Source organism: Mesoplodon densirostris, chromosome X (genome assembly GCF_025265405.1).
Source record: "Mesoplodon densirostris isolate mMesDen1 chromosome X, mMesDen1 primary haplotype, whole genome shotgun sequence".
NCBI lineage: Eukaryota > Metazoa > Chordata > Mammalia > Artiodactyla > Ziphiidae > Mesoplodon > Mesoplodon densirostris.
This window is the reverse complement of record NC_082681.1, coordinates 5,373,988-5,391,073: the sequence shown is the minus strand read 5'-3', so window position 1 is coordinate 5,391,073 and position 17,086 is coordinate 5,373,988. Positions and strand designations below refer to the sequence as shown.

The following is a 17,086-nucleotide window of genomic DNA, read 5'->3' as shown; positions in this document are numbered from 1 at the left end:
TCACACCATATATGTAATCTTGGCTTGCTTTTTTCACTCAACATTGTTACTAACATTTTTCCATGTTATTTTAAAAAATTTTAGTTCATTCACTTTCACCACTGAATAATATACCATAATTTGTTTATTCATTCTCCTGTTGTCATTTGCGTTGTTCTCGTTTTGTGCTATTGTGGGCAGTGCTGCTGTGAACATTCTTATACAGGTCTCCTATTGTACTTAGAAGTGACTGCTACATTGTAGGGAACACAAACATCCTACTCCACAATATTAGGCCAAATTGTTTTGGCTAAGTTGTAGTACCAATTTTCACTCCCATCAGAAAAGCATAAGATATTCTGATGTCCCTCATCTACTAGAACAAGAGCAGTGACTTTGTTTGTCTTGTTTGCTCTTGTGTTGCTGCATCCCCAGAGCCTAGAACAGTGCCTGGCTCAAAGTAGATGCTGAATAAATATTTTCTCACTGAATGAATCCACGAATGTAAGGGTGATTCAACGTCCGAAAATTCACTGTTAACATTAATCACATCAACCAATAGTTCAGAGGTGACTGAGCACATGATAATTTCAATAGATACCAAAGAGATATTTGATAAAATTTAACAAATATTTCTAGTAAAGATTTGGTAAGCTCCCTGATTTAAAAAACCAATTCCAAATGAATAGCTCAAATTGTAGCTAATTGTGAAACCCTAGAGATTACTGACAGTAGTGTAACACCAACTTATTTTTTCTTCTTGCCCTTTTACTGGGACTTACTAAACACTAGATGCTGTGATAAATACCTTACACATACCATAGGATTAACCCTCATGCCAATCTTATGAGGTCTGTGGTATCTTCTTTTTACAGTCAATGACATGGTGGCCCTGCAAAGGTAACCCCTGTACCAAAGTCACTCAGCAAGTTTGGGAGGCAGCTATGACACAAAGTCAGTGGCTGGCAGGGGTGGGGGGTGGTAAGGATTGGGCTTGATTGTGCCCCAGAATAACAATGAGCATCAAAAGAATAAACTCCAATCAGCCCACAGATGTGAAAAATAGTTCCTCTTCACTAATAAACAGAGAAGTGCAAACGAAAGCAATAATGCCTATCAAATGAGCAAGTATTTTTAAGAAGGTAGAACTGCCAGTGTTGGTGCAGGTACAAGACGGTGGGTGCTATCTTTCAGCACTGGGAAGTGCACATGGTTCAGTCTTTCTGGAAGGCAACTGTCAGCCCATAGTTTAAGCCGTGTGACTGTTCATTTTCTTTGACCCAGCAATTCTGCTTCTAGTAGTTTATCCTTAGGGAATAATTCTGGATGTGGGCAAAGACTGAGTTACAAGGATATTCAGTGCAGAGTAATCTTACAAAATAACATGTACAGCATGAATTCCATTTTTTTGAGGTGTGTATACATATTTCTATACATATCTATCTCTATGTATCTATCTATATCATCTACCTACCTATCTATCCATCTATCCATATATAGAGGGGAGGAAAGAGAGAGGGAGAGAAGAAACATATCAAAATAGTAACAGTGATTTTTCTCAAGAAAACCAGATTACATGTCATTTTTTGTTTTGTTCTGAACACTTCATGCTATTTTCTAAAGGCTTATAATGATCATATATTAGCCTTGTAATCAGAGAACACAATAAAATTATTTTCCTTCTGGAAATAAGGTGGGTGCTTTCTTTTCTCATACTTTGGCTTTTGAGGTGGGATTACCTGTGTTTGTTCCTCCAACAAACCATCCCTCTGCCAGGGATGGGGATACAGCAGTGAACGACAGAGTCTGAGCTCCCGCTTGTGTGGAGCTGACATTCTAGTGCGGCGTGACATTAAACAAACAACATGCAGATACATAGGAACCATGTCTACAAGGGATGTGTGCTATCAACGACAATCAAGATGGAGCGAGGGGTAAAGGGTGATGTTTTAGATTCAATGGTCAAGGAAAGTCTGTCTGTGGAGGTGATATTTGTGGAGGAGGTAGGGGAGCTAGTCCCCTGGGTATCTAGGGGAAGACTGTTACAGGCAGAGGGGACAGCACATGCAAAGGCCCTGAGGCAGGACTGTGCTTAAAATGTTGGAGGTCCAGCAAAGAGGCTGGTGGCCCGAGAGCAGAGGGAGTGAGGAGGGGCGGAAGGAGCTACCTTCAGACAGGTTATGGACACCAGATCAGGTGAGGCCTTGTTGGCCCAGGGGGTGATGTGGCTTCTGGCTGCCTCTGCAGGAAGAGATCAGTTCCTGCTGGTCCTGGGTGGGAGCAGCCTGCACACCCAGGCACACACTGCTTGTTCCTGCAGCCCGCTCTTTCCCTGGTCCTTTTTTGGGGCGGCAGACAGAATCTTGGTGCTGCCTTATGGATCTGAAGCTTCCACCAGAGGCTTACATCATATGATGGCAGGGTGGGTTACAGGGATATTTACATTCTTCTTTTTGTTTGTAAGTGCTTCTTCACTTTTCTGAAATGCACATGAGTTACTTTCTTTTTTTTTTTTTTTTTTTTTGCACGAGTTACTTTCATTACCAAAGACAGTTATTTTAAAAAAAAATGACAAAGGCAAAAACTGTAGCAACAGGGAATTATTATTATTTTTATTTTTTTTATTTTTTTGCGGTACGTGGGCCTCTCACTGTTGTGGCCGCTCCCGTTGCGGAGCACAGGCTCCGGACACGCAGGCTCAGCGGCCATGGCTCACGGGCCCAGCCACTCCACAGCACGTGGGATCTTCCCAGACCGGGGCACGAACCCGTGTCCCCTGCATCGGCAGGCGGACTCTCAACCACTGCGCCACCAGGGAAGCCCAGCAACATGGAATTATTAATGATGCAATTTGAGGGGAGAAAAAGCAGAATGTAATATCTTTTGTATCTGATGATAATAACAAGACAAGCATATTGGTGCTTGTGAGGAGGTCCAAAAGGGAGAAGAAGAATGCTCTGCTCGAATAGGGGGTTATGGCTACTTTTCTTTCATTTCAAAATTGTCTTAATATTGTCATATTGTTTTCTAGAGACAGGGCAGGAACTGACACATGTTCCTGACTCCCTGGGCTGCTTACAGGAAGTGTCTCAAGTGCCACTTGGGCCTGGTGAGTCAGGAGTCCCCAAAGTGCACGTTCCTTGTTCACTCTGTAACTGATGGGTGGTTTATTTTTTATTTTTTTATTCCTTTTCAGATTCTTTTTCCATTTAGGTTATTACAGAATATTGAACAGAGTTCCCTGTGCTATACAGTAGGTCCTTGTTGGTTACCTAGGTCCTTGTTGGTTATCTATTTTAAATATAGCAGTGTGTACATGTCAGCCTGATGGGTGGTTTAGAATGCAGATCAAGGAAACTGCTCATCTCTCCAGCTTCTGTGTCCAGAGTAGTTTCTTGTAAGTAAAGGGCCATCACTCTATCAAAACACACAGGGAATTCAGGGGCATTCTTAAGACCATTCCAGCAGAGCTTGGGAGACCACGCAAAGATCCTTTGGTGTGAACTAGTATAGCTGCAGTCAGGACCCTGTGTACTGAACAAGATGGCTCTTTACCCCTGCTGGCCATCCCTACACCCAAGTACTCCGTCTGTGCTATGGTGTCACCCTTGTTAGCTCTGGACGTCACTCAAAAATCCTTAGCAGAGTTTGCAGGGTTTCTGATGGTTCCAAATTGGACACTCTTGGGTTCCGATTATACAAATGATGTAGGGTAAGGGGGAGAGTGTCTGTATTGTTTCCATTTTACTTCTGAGGACAGAGGCCAAGAGAAGCAGTCATCTACCCAGGCTCACATAGGATATTAGTAGGGGAGTCAGGACTCACAGCCAGGTTTCCTGATCTTCCTACTCTGCTACCCTGCCTTCTAACCGTGGCCCGGCCATGCGTTGTCCTATGACCCTGCACCTCCATTTTGTCACCTGTACAACTGTCATGGCCTTGGTCAACATCTCCCAGCTCGGATCAGTGATGGTGTGCCATGGATTTTCTAGATTTGAAGATGATAATGACTCCTAGTTCAATTTCAATGAAAGGTTATTTCATTAAAATTATGGGGGGCTTCCCTGATGGTGCAGTGGTTGAGAGTCTGCCTGCCGATGCAGGGGACATGGGTTCATGCCCCGGTCTGGGAGGATCCCACGTGCCGCGGAGCGGCTGGGCCCGTGAGCCATGGCCGCTGAGCCTGCGCGTCCGGAGCCTGTGCTCCGCAGCGGGAGAGGCCACAACAGTGAGAGGCCCGCGTACCGCAAAAAAAAAAAAAAAAAAAAAATTACAGAAACATTTTCCCCTTTAAAACCAGAGTAGTTTGAAAGCATCTCAGTGAGTATTAAGTGAACACCTGTGGGGCTTAGCATAGAAATGACTAATATCAGTTTATAATTCAGCTATTAACACTATCCCCCATGGTCATTTTGACTCATTATACAGTTGTAAATTGATTTTATTCCTATGTAAATAAAGCATTGCTTATTTTATATCTGTAAAGGGCTGTGGCTTAAAGGCATAAGCATAAAGAATACCTGATATTCATATGCAAGTTAAAGAGGAGGAAAAAGATGATAACAACTTTGCAAATTTACCCCAGGATGATTTGCACCAGATATGTAAATTATATTCATGTCACCAAAATTTCCATAAAACACCCCAAGCACTTCCTATTCCTTCAGAAAACAATGTTAAGAAGAGAAAACATAGTGGCCATTATAGCCAATTAGACTTTTCATTTATTTGAAATAAAGGCTAGCAAAGTATTTTGGAGAAAAGTCCTTACAACTAGCAGCCTTAAGTGTCATTTCTTAGCTAATCATTTAGACACAAGATCTGTAAATTAAAAACAATAATTATGAGATTTTTAAAGTTAAAATAAGAGAATCTCAAACATTGGGTCACAAAAGCAGGTTTTGCATCTACTTGCTCCTGTAACTAATATACATAAAATGAAGAGTATATGTCACTTTTTAAAATGCAAAAAGTCTGAATTTGTTTATTGCTTATGAATGCTATATGATTAGTATTATTACTATTATTAATATTATTACTATGAAAGGAGATTCTAAATCAGAAAAGAGTGAGACTGGGACTTCCCTGGTGGAGCAGCTTTGGGCAGCAGCAGCAGGAATCCAAACCACCAGTGCAGAGTGGAAATCTCCCAAGCTCCTCGCCTGGCCCTCCCTCCCCCTTCCCTTTCTCTCTCCCTCCTTCTATCCCCTCATTCCCCCAGGACACACACCCCAAAGTGGGCTCATGCCTCTGTCTTTAATAAGCTCAGAAGACAGTAAATCACGGTAATGAGAAAAACAAGGCACACATCTGCTCCCGATGAAGCACTGCACATAGACTGATCAATTGCTCTAGAAGTTGTCCTTTGGACATTACTCAGGATGTTGTCCTGCCAGAGTGCAGTTTCCCATATGTACTTGGACGACGTGTTTCTCTAGTGGGACCATTGTCACGTTTTCAGTTCAGGCCATTCTGACTGAAGAGTTTGGGGTTGTGTTTCCAAAGTGCTTTTCAGTTTTTTGTTTTTTGTTTTTTTAAACCTCAGAGCCCATTTTCACAGAAAAACAATTTTAACAAGGGTGGTGAGTTTCCAGGATTATCTGGCAAAAATACATGCTTTTGGTCCCCGAAATGTTTTCAGAGTCTCCTCCACTGCAACTCCCCGGGAATCCACATTTATTTGTGACAACGATGGAAGGCAGCTTGTGATTAAAAGCATCCATGGGCCTGGCTGTGAGCCTCTCTCAACCAGCGCTGATACTCCCATGCCACATCCAGAGTCACAGGTAAGGGCGTTAGAAGTATACAACCTCTTAGGGCTTCCAAGGACTGCTCCCATCAGAACGTATGCCTTCCTTCCTTCCTTCTTTCTTTCTTTCATTCATTCATTCAACACTGGTTTAGACACTTGGGGTACATCAGTGAAGCAAACCAAGATCCCTGCCCTTCTGAGGTTTACAACATAGCAGGTAGTGATAGACACACAGGAGGCATCATAAATGAGGAAACAGTATAGTATGTTAGCAAGCGCTATGGAAAAAAGAAGAGCAGGATGGGGACAGTGACGAGTATTAAATGGCGTGATCAGGGCAAAACTCTAATTCGACAAGATAAATGTACCCCTAGTTTCATAGCAACACTGTTTACAATAGCCAAGATATGGAAACCACCTAAATGTCCATTGATAGATGAATGGATAAAGAAGATGTGGTACATATATACAATAGAATACTATTCAGCCATATAAAATAATGCCATTTGCAGCAACATGGATGAACCTAGACATTATCATACTATGTGAAGTAAGTCAAAGACAAATATCATATGATACCACTTATATGTGGAATCTAAAATATGACACAAATGAACTTATCTGTGAAACAGAAACAGACAGAGAACAGACTTGTGGTTGCCAAGGGGAGGGGCGTGGGGAGGTACGGATTGGGAGTTTGGGATTAGCAGATGCAAAGTATTATATATAGAATGGATAACCAACAAGGCCCTGCTGTGTAGCACAGGGAACTATATTCAATATCCTGTGATAAACCATAATAGAAAAGAATATGAAAAAGAATATATCCATATAGATATATAAAACTGAATCACTTTGTTGTACAACAGAAATTAACACAACATTGTAAATCAACTGTACTTTAATTAAAAAAAACACAAACCGGAGTGGTCAGGGAAGGCCTCACTGCTAAAGTGACACCCGCAAGGACGAAGTTGACATCAGGGAAAGTGCATTCCAGCAGAGGGGACAGCTAGAGCAAAGACCCCAGGGCAGGAATGCGCCTGGCATATTTGTGGAACAGCGAAGAGGCCCATGTGGCTGATTCAGAGAGCAAAGGGAGGGGTATAAGGCGAGGAGATGAGAGTGGTGGTCAGGGCCAGAAGACGGATAGGGCCTAGTAGGCCATGGTGAGGACTTGGGCTCTCATTCCGCATGGGATAGGAGCTGGTGCAGGGTTTTGAGCAGAGGAGGGATGGGACCTAGCTTGTGTTTTCGTACAGTCTCTCTGGCTGCTGTGCTGGAAGCAGACTGTAAGGTGGCAAAGTTTGGAAATGGGCTGATGCAGTCATTCAGGGGAGAGACGATGGCAGCTGGTCCCATTTGTTGGGCTGAACTGTGGAATTGGGAAACCTGTCTCTGGGATAACGGCAGGAATTGAGCAAGGTAGGTTTTCAAGGCTGGAGGTGGACAATTTTTTGGCAGTTTTGGGTTCAATTTTGCTTCCATCTCGTCTGGAGCTGGCCATATCTGTTCCACTCTAAGAAAGAGAGACAGAGTCAGAGAGAGACAGAGACACATAGAGACCTAGTCCTTCAGGTTTTTCTTGGATAGGCAGAACCTAAAGGGAAGCTGCTGCTTACGGATTCAGAGGATAAATATGAAACCCCTTCAGGGGTCTGGGACCAAGGCCCTGGGCACCTGGTGGGGGGGAGGGGGGATGGGGGTGTGGGTGTTGGTATCAGATTCCAGGCCTGGCAGGCAAGTAGGAAGCAAGGCTGACTGCTCTTAATTGATGAGCTGCCTCAGTTTCCCCCTCAGTACCCGCTTGCTTCTGATGGCCGTCTCTGGAAGCCTTCAGAACACAGAGGGTGAACGAAGTCCTCTCATTGCCCCCCGCATCAAATGACTCCACTGTACTTTCCCCGTGAAGACACCAGGGAAAGGGCTAGATGGGGAACTTTGCAACGGGGACCTTGCATCCACTGCACAGACCGGGGACATCCAGAATTTTGCAAAGGGTCCCGGACAGGTCGGTATTTGGAAGGCCAGGTTTCCGGTCCTGATTGCACCACCGTGGAGATTGAGCAAGGCCCCATCCCCTCTGGATGCCTCCCCCGAAGTAGAGAGTGGGCCCAGGTGACCTCCAAGGCCTTCCAGCTCGAACCCGGGGGACCTTGGCTTAGCCAGAGGCCGGCTTCTCCCGCTGCGCTGAGCCAGCTCCGCAGAGAGCGAGATGAGCTCGGAGTCAGGGCTTTAATAATTCACGCAGTGGTGGCTCGCATTCGGAATACAAACGCGGCGGCCAAGTGCGGTCAGTCTGCGCACTGCAGGCTGCTCTGCCCTTGACTCTGGGATTGGGGTCGGGGGGTGAAGGTGCATGCTCGTCCCTGCAGTCCCTTCCTGACCATCTCTTGGTGGTCCTTCCCTACACAGAGTCACAGAACGACTTTCCCCTTCCGAGTTCCAGCTTTGGGGACTGCCCTTAAACCCCAGCAAGCCAGACCCCTCCTCCTGGGCCCTGCGTCTCAGGAGTCCCAGGCTTTGCAGTGCCTTCCTCGAAGGAAGCCCCCAACCAGTTCCAGGGAACCCCTCGTCCAGACGGAGACTTTCATGGGTCTTCGTCTCCATTTCGCTCCGCTCTAGGCTCTTGGATCCTCTACTCTGACCCCACACATGGGGTCGATCAGACACCCCAAGAAGCTCCAGGATTCCTGCCTATTGGAACAATCTCAGGGCCCCAGGGCCGGGCCTTGGTTCTAGGGGCTCCTTCTGGAAGGCAGATGGCTTCTGCTGGCTAGCAAGGAGGTAGAAAGAGTGGGCCATAAGTCTGGCACCAGCATGCTGATTTCAGTGACTCGAATCATTCACCCCTAGGAGTGCCCTGTAGTAAACAAACATGTGAAGGACTACTGCCTGTGCTGTTTATTACCGAAACATTTAAGCATCAACTCCTTCCTTCCACAAACGTTGAGTGCCTCTGCTGTGCCAGGGACATGGCTGGGTACTGGATATTGGGCCCGGGATTTAGATTCAAAGAGGTTCTCATCTTCTGGGACCTCTTGACAGCTCTGGTCCATTGCTCCTCTTCTGAAGGGGTCTCTTCCATGGGCTTCCAGGACACCACCTCTCCTGGCTTTCCTCTGACCTCAGTCCACTCCAAGTCTCCTGTGTAAAATTCTTTGTCCTTCAGGGCTCTGTTTTGGGCTCCTGGCCCGTTCTCTGTCCACACTCCCTCTCCATCAAGCTCATGCACACTCGGGACTTGAATTACCACTTGTGTGCAGACAAAGCCAATGGCTCTACCTCTACTCCCGACCTTTCCCCTGAGCTCCAGAATCATCTCCTCCATACTAAGGTGGGCACCTGCACACGAACATCCTCACGGCCAGCACCCACTCACCGTGTCCAGATCTGACTTGAGGATCTTTCCCAGCCCCGATGGGTTCCGTGGCCATCAGGATATAGTGCAAACTCCTCACCACGAGCTACAAAGTCACTCGTGACCAGGTCCTGTCCCTTACCTCTCTCCCCAGACTCCCATCCACACTCCGGCTGCTCAGGTCCTCACGTGGGCCCCACACACTCTCTTTCTCCACACTCTTCTCTCTGCCCGTCTCGTGGTTCATCAGCCTCTCCTGGCTCTTTGCCTTCTCAATTCATCTTAGTCCCCATTATGCATCATTTCAACCCCTGTCTTCTGATACCTTCCAAACAATCCCCTTCACCCCCCAGGTCCTGCTGCTGCATCTACCTTGAGGATGCTAACCTAGCCATCCACCCTCTCCTGGAATATAATTCCTTCTCTACAAAGCTTATTTTAGTGACAAAGTGAACCTTGGTGACCTTAACAGAAATTGTTTGGTGGCATGATAGAGAAGGAAACCAGGTTGGAGTGAGTTGAGGAGTGAGTGGGGCCCCAGGGAATCCTGGTTTCTCTTGCTACAAGGCTTTTGCAGACATTGTTTGTTGGAAATCTTTCTCTCTCATCCTTGCCTAGTTAACCTTTTTTTTTTTTTTTTTTTTTTTTTTTTTTTTTTTTACATTGTGTGGCTTGCGGGATCTTCCCTGACCAGGGATTGAACCTGTGCCCCCTGCAGTGGAAGCTCAGACTCCTAACCACTGGACCGCCAGGGAAGTCCCTAGTTAACTTCTAATACAGCATCTCAGTGCAACCATCACTTCCTGAGGGAAGCCTTCCCTGACATCCCCGATTCAGACAAATTCGCCCAGCTACTCTTTCATTGCACCATGTCCTTACCTCTCCTTCAGAGTGTTTTTCTCCATTACAATTCTTTATTTATTTGTGGGACTATAGTAGAATCAAAACCCATCACCCCGACCAGACTGGAAGCTCATGAGAGCATGTTCTGATCTGTCCTTGTTCACCACTGTGTCCTGGCATCTAACACAGTGCCTGACACACAGTGGGGAGCTCAATGAATGTTTGTTGAATGAATGACAAGGGGGTGGTTAGTGACCTCAGTGAGAACAACTGAAGGGGCTGTGGCCATATTGCGTGATGACTACATGAGGAATTTCAGAGGATGAGTACATTTGGGTTATGGCTATGGAAGGGGTGGCTGAAGACGGGAGGAGGGGAAGGTCCCTGGTGATGAGAAGGCTGATGTGTGAAGAAGAGCCCATTGCTTCCTGAAAGTCTTCATGGCCTTATATGGTGACAGATGGAGGCAGAGGTGCCTAGAATGTTCCAGCTTGTCCTTGCTTTCCTCTGTTCTACACTCAGCTCTTCTTCCCAGCAGTGGCCCGGGGCCTCAGGCCCACCATCAGATGGACCTACGCCAGGTGATAGAACACAGAGGCAGCAGCTTTCATAGATTTGCCCACAAACTCGCCTTCTTTGCTGACTGAAGCAGCTAAACATACTTAGCTTCTCCAATTTTCCTGTAAGCTCTGACTTGTTCATCATACCAGTGCTTTGGGGAAATGCTTTAGGAACTCTTGCTCTGACCCTCCAGCTCTCCCTTCTAGACTTCACTCCCCAGCATCTCCCACCATGTTGTGAGGTCTAATTTCCCTTCACGCCCATCATGACTCTGCTTCCCGGACTGAACTGTGACTGGTAGGTACAGTTATGGCTGGGTTGCCCTCCTGGACACTGAAGTAACCCAAGATGATGGTATGGCTTTGGGGAAGAAGGAAGACTGTGATCCTGTGGGCTGAGACTCCAGTGACATGAGTAGGAGGCCATTAGATGACAGCAGCCAGGAGGGGAGACGGATGGCAGAGTCACATGGGTGGAGTGAGTAGCTGAAGAGGAGGAGAATTTACATGCAGATGGCAGAACAATGGCCGGAAAGGAGCACCATGGAACGAGAAGGATGCTTACCCCTCTCCTACCTGCTGAGAACCAGGGATCAGGATGAGGGGGTGAAGAGAACCTCCAGCTGATGTCGGCCAGGCTGAGGAGCTTGATATTATAGACTGGGAGTGGCTGAATAGTACAATGGTGAAACGCTTGGCCACTGATATGCTGTGTGACCTTGGGAAAGGTTTGTCCTCTCTGTCTCAGTTTCCCTATCTGTTCCATAAAATTATGGTGGTACCTTCCTCATAGGGCTGTTGAGGAAATTAAATGAATTAATACATGCAAAGGGCTAAGAACAGTACCTCCTTCGAGAAGTGCTTGACAAATAATACATGCTCACTAAAACGTTTTAATTTTAAATTTCATTTGGCCCTCATCCAAATTTTGAGGGGTCAGTAGGGTTGGGATTATTACCCCCAGTTGAGGAATGTGATACCCAGGGAGGTGAAGGAGCTTTACCAAGACACCCAGGGAGTGAGGAACCAAGCAGGTAAAGTCCCCAGTCTCCCGATTTGCTGTTCACTGCGCTCTTTGCCACAGCTCGCTGCATGAAGTGTTCTGAGAAGCGGTGAGTGAACAGGTCAGATGAGAAGCACTGTTTCATATGCCGGGAAATTCTCCTTCGCATCAAATCACACCCTCGCAGAGCCCTCAATTCCAGCAACCTTGCCTGACAGTTTCCCAGACCGTCCCCCATCAGCCCCTCCAAGCTGAGGTCCATGTTTTCATTGTCTGCTTCCAGGTCCCTCCCCTGGTTGGTCCTGAGAGCTAGCTGGCGGAAGATCTAATATGCCCCCGATCTGACCCACAACATCCCATCAAGTTCCTGCTGAGCTTAACATTCAGACAAACTAGTGATCTGATTAGCCTGGGCGTCACCTGCTCTGGTCAGCCCCCTGTGGCACTAATAGAGGGGGAGGGAGATTAAATTACCAATGATGCTGAGATGGTAGAGCTGCTGAAATGCGTTTACAAATGGATTTTAACATAAAAAATAAGGGCAATTGGCACTGGCAATTAGGATATAATGAAGGCCCTTGTAGCTAGAGCTGCTGCTAAGAGGGTAATAAATCGAAGAATGAGAAACTCCCATACCAGCAGACTCTGAGAGTAAATATCTGGAGATATTCATACAACCGGTAATGACGAACTTTTCTTCATCTTGGTTGTGGTGACCAACTAGTGGAGGAGACAAACAGAAAGCAGAAATTTCCCCAATATCACCTGTCCACTTAAGAGGACTGGTGTCCTCTTAAGAAGAGGGCATTTGGACAAACAGAGAGATACCGAGGGCACATACAGAGGGAAGACCGTGTGAGGAGACAGCAAAAAGGCAGCCGTCAGGGGCTTCCCTGGTGACGCAGTGGTTGAGAGTCCGCCTGCCGATGCAGGGGACACAGGTTCGTGCCCCGGTCCGGGAAGATCCCACATGCTGCGGAGCAACTGGGCCCGTGAGCCACGGCCGCTGAGCCTGCGCGTCTGGAGCCTGTGCTCCACAACGGGAGAGGCCACAACAGTGAGAGGCCCGCATACCACAAAAAAAGAAAAAAAAAAAGGCAGCCGTCTGCAAGCCGAGGAGAGAGGCCTCAGGAGAAACGAAACCTGCCAATACCTTGAGCTTGGACTGCCAGCTTCCAGAAGCCTGAGAAAATCAGTTTCTGCTGTTTAAGCCACCAGTCTGTGGTATTTTGTCGTGGCAGCCTGAGCAGACTAAAACATGAGCTGTGACTGTTCTGTGAAGCAGCTCCTAACCTCTGCTGTGTACTGTGGTATCAGAACCAGATATGAGGCCTTCCTTTCCAGAGTCAGGGAGGTGACAGGTGGCTGGCTGACGCTGGCCAACTGATTAGGACAGGCATGGCGTGGCGCCATAAATGCACCTGTGCACCCGGAGGCTCTGCGCCCACCCTTGGTTCCTTCCACAAGCTTCCAATGGGGTCCAGGCCTCCTGCTCCTCCCGTCTGAGGGCAGGTCCCGCAACTACGGTTCCCACGGCCACCTCTGCTGTCCCGCACACCTTCTCTCCATCTGGAAAGCACCTTCTGTATTTGTTCCCGCACTTCCTTTGGTCCCAAGGACAACATCATCTCAGCTATAGGAGGCCCTTGCAGCTGTCTACTGAAGGCCACTTGGAGGAGCTTCATCACGTTACTGTGTTTGGTGTCTTCCAGACTTCTGACAGCTTCTTCAGTTCTCCGTTCAGCATGTCCTGAGTTAAGTTCCTACCGGATCCTTCTAAAAGCCCCAGCACATGCTTGGCAATGACGTCCACCCTCTCTGAGATGGCACCCAGCTGCGCTCGACCCACAGCAGGGCGAGTCCATAGGTAGGAGTGCGCTGGGGAGACCAAATCCTGCAGGCGGCAAATGTGCCCCTGTCTCAGCAGGATGATCCTCTCCACGTAGGCTGCGTCCAGCACATGCCTGTCTTGCAGCTGGCTCCCGAAAGCCTCTTCCACGAGGGCCTGCAGCTTCCCCACCAGCTGGTGTCTCTGGGTCTCATCGCTCACCAGCTGGCGGAGGTGCAGCCTGTTGAATTCTGGGAGCTTTTCCAGGTCCAGCAGGGCTGAGTGGCAGGTGATCCGGGTCAGGTCAAACTGTGTGATCAGCTCTGGCAAGGTCCTGCCCATCTGCTTCTCTGCAAACCCTGAGCCGCAGTTGGTGATGATGTCGAGCAAGGGATCGGCAGGAAGCCGCCAGCAGCAAATGTCCCCTTGTCTCTTGGACAGCTTGCTGCCATCCCTGTTGAGAAGCAAGGGCAGGTGGGCAAAGCACGGGGGCTGCCAGCCCAGGGCCTGGTAGAGGAGCAGGTGCTTAGAGGTGGTGACCAGCCACTCGGAGCCCCACAGCATGTGGCTGATGCCCATGTGGTGGTCGATCACCATGCAGGCCAGGTGGTACGTGAGGAAGCCATCCCTCTTCAGGATGACCGGGTCCCCCTCCATGCTGGCCACCTTGTGCGGATTCCAGCTATATACCAAGTCCTGGAAGGCTGGTGCCTCCCCTCCAGGCGGAAGTGGATGGTATGCTTGGGGTCTTTGGCCAACTTCTGGGCCACCTGCGCCTGGCTCAGGCTCCAGCACCGATTGTCATACTGGCCAGTCTGATGGTTCCTCAGGGCCTCCCTCTTCAGGAGCTCCAGCCGCTGCTCTTCAGCAGAGCTTCGGTAGCATGGGTGTAGAGCGCAAGTCACTGAGATTGCAGGTAGGGTCCTGCAGGACCTCCTCGGCAGGGGCTCTTGTCAGGGGGGATGCCTGCCCACTCCAGCATGTCCTCAATATTCTCTGCTGCCCCAAGCACAAGGCAGGTCTGATCCATGTCCTCCAGCCTCAGGTGCTTCTTGGCAAAGACATAGTTGTACAAGGCAGTGTGGAGGCCGCCCAGGTGCAAGAAGCTTGTGGGGCTGGGGGCGAACCGAACCCTCACAGCAGCCCTGGGATCAGTGCCCAGGCTGGCCTCGCACCCCGTCCCAGGGGGTGGCCCAAGGCCACTGGGGGCCTCCGGGGATGCAGCAATCTCTTGAGGAGCACCACCATGTTGGGGTAGAATCGCACACGTGGGCTTCTCCGTGCATCACTTCCGGGGAACAAGAGTTCTTTATATATTCTAGATACTAGACCCCTATCAGATATATGATTTGCAATTCTTTTTTCCCAGTCTGAGGGCTGTCTTTTCACTTTCTTGGTAGTGTCCTTTGATGCACAAAAAGTTGTCATTTTGATGAAGTCCAGCTTATTTCTTTTTTCTTTTGTTGCTTGTGCTTTTGATGCCATCATACTGATTCTTAAGGCAATAGTTCTTGATTGTTCCTGTCCTCTGACCACCTGAGCCCTATCCCCAATCATTCTCTTGAAGGTTCTTGATCCCAAGCAAAGAAACTAGAAACTTTTTCTGAGAACACATTGATACGCCCTCAAGTATTCTGTTATGATATTGCTAATTTATGGGAAGTTGTGAGGCCAGACCTAATCACAATGGGTGGAGGGAGGCTGTAACAAGTTGTATTTCCATAGGTCTGCAACACAGATACATTCAAATATTTGTTAGTCATTGTAGGTTGTAATGATACCACAGAAGAAATGTGACCTTCGCAGTGACTGAACAATACAAAGATGGGGCATTTTCAAATGACTCTAGTATTAATGGTGGTATATATGATTGTTCTGATGAAAGCACTCAGAGTAAAAATAATATTGGTAATGACAATAACTGATAAGAAAACTCTGGGTCCCCCCAAGACCAGTCCTAGATTGAGAACCCGTACTCTGTATTTCTCTATGTTTCTTCTCCATGTCTTTGACACTGTTCCTCACTTCATCTTTACATGCTCAAATCCTCCTCAGCCTGTAAAGACCAGCTCACCTCTATGAAGCTTGGCCTGATTTCCCACATCCTTAATCCGCAGAAGTAGCCTGAGGTGAGGGGCAGTAGTCAACTGCAGATGGAGTGATGACTTGGGGGGAAATCCAGGGCTCAGGACGAGGAGGTGGAGAGCCTCACGTTGAAGACTTTATAAACTAGGAGTGGCTAAATAGTGTAATGGTGAAACGCTTAGCCACTAACATGTTGGCTGACCTTGAGAAATTTTTTTGTCCTCTCTCAGTTTCCCCCCACCTGTTCAATGAGATTATGACAGTACCTAATTCATAGGACTGTTAAGGAACTTAAATGAGTTAACACCTGCAAAGGACTAAGAACAGTATTCCCTTAGAGCAATACTTGACAAGTAATGCACACTTACTAAAGGTTTTATTTATTTCTAAATTTCATTTGGTTAAAATCTCAAGCTCCTGCCATAAGAAACCCAGGGGCATGTCTCATGAGCCTCAGGTTACACCCAAAAAGGACTTCTCATAAATGCTATGATGTGCACAGAGCAGAATGGAATATGGTAGGTAGCAGAAACTCATGGACAAATGCAGTGTCTCTAGTAATATTTTAATTTAAAACCTGGAGCAGGCATAATTTTTAAAATCTACTGATAAACTGTTAGAATTAATGAGCAATGTTATTTTATATACTAGCAACAAACAAACAAACAAATTTTAATGATACCATTTACAGTAGCAACAAAAAAACCCATCAATTATGCAGGATTTAATATAAAAATAGAAGTGCAAGATTTCTACACTGAATATGGCAGAACGCTGCTGATGAATTAAAGACAATCTAGAGAAATGGAGATATATATCATGTTCATGGATTGGAAGGATCAATATTGTTAAGAAGTTAATTCTCCCCAAATTGATCTATAGACACAATGTGATTGCAATAAAAAATCACAGTAGGCTGTGTGTGTGTGTGTGTGTGTGTGTTTGTGCATTGACAATCTGATTATCAAATTTATATGGAAGTACAAAGGGCTGAAAATAGTTAAGATACTCCTGAAGAAGAACAAAGCGAAGGGCACTTACATCACCATATACCAAGACTTGTAAAGCCATAGTAAGTACGTTGATGTGTTATTGGCACAGGAATATGAAAAAACAAAACAAACAAAAAAACAACTGAGCAATGGAATAGAGAGTCTAGAAACTGACCCAACACATGTCACTTGATTTATGTCAAAGATAATACTGAAGTTCATTGGAGAAAGGATGGCCTTTTTGGAAAATGGCCATCTGGATATCCACATGGGAAAATACGTATTTGGATCCCACCTCACGCCATATGCAAAAACTGATTCCAGATGTATTAATAACCAAATGTGAAAGATAAATCAGTACATCTTATAGGAGATAAATAAGATAATATCTGCAGGACTTTAGGTAAAGATTTCTTAACTAGACACAAGAGACACTAACTACAATGGAAAAAATCAGTAAAATTGACTACATTAAAATCAATAATTTCTGTAATTAAAATGCATCATAAAGAGAAAACACAAGTGAAAATGCATGCCACAGAGTGGGGGATACTTGAAATACATGGAAATGACAAAGGAGTCATGTTAAGAAATGTATAATGAAGGTCTACAAATAATGAGAAAGACAACCCAATAGAAAACTGAGTAAAAGACTCAGAGACACTTCATGAAGAAGACATCAA

At 46.6% G+C, this 17,086-nt stretch overlaps 1 pseudogene; it reads right to left on the bottom strand.

The window, feature by feature from the left end:
• Positions 1-12,844: 12,844 nt before the first annotated feature.
• LOC132482649 (probable glutamate--tRNA ligase, mitochondrial) lies at positions 12,845-14,574 on the bottom strand (annotated as a pseudogene).
• Between the last annotated feature and the right edge of the window lie 2,512 nt (positions 14,575-17,086).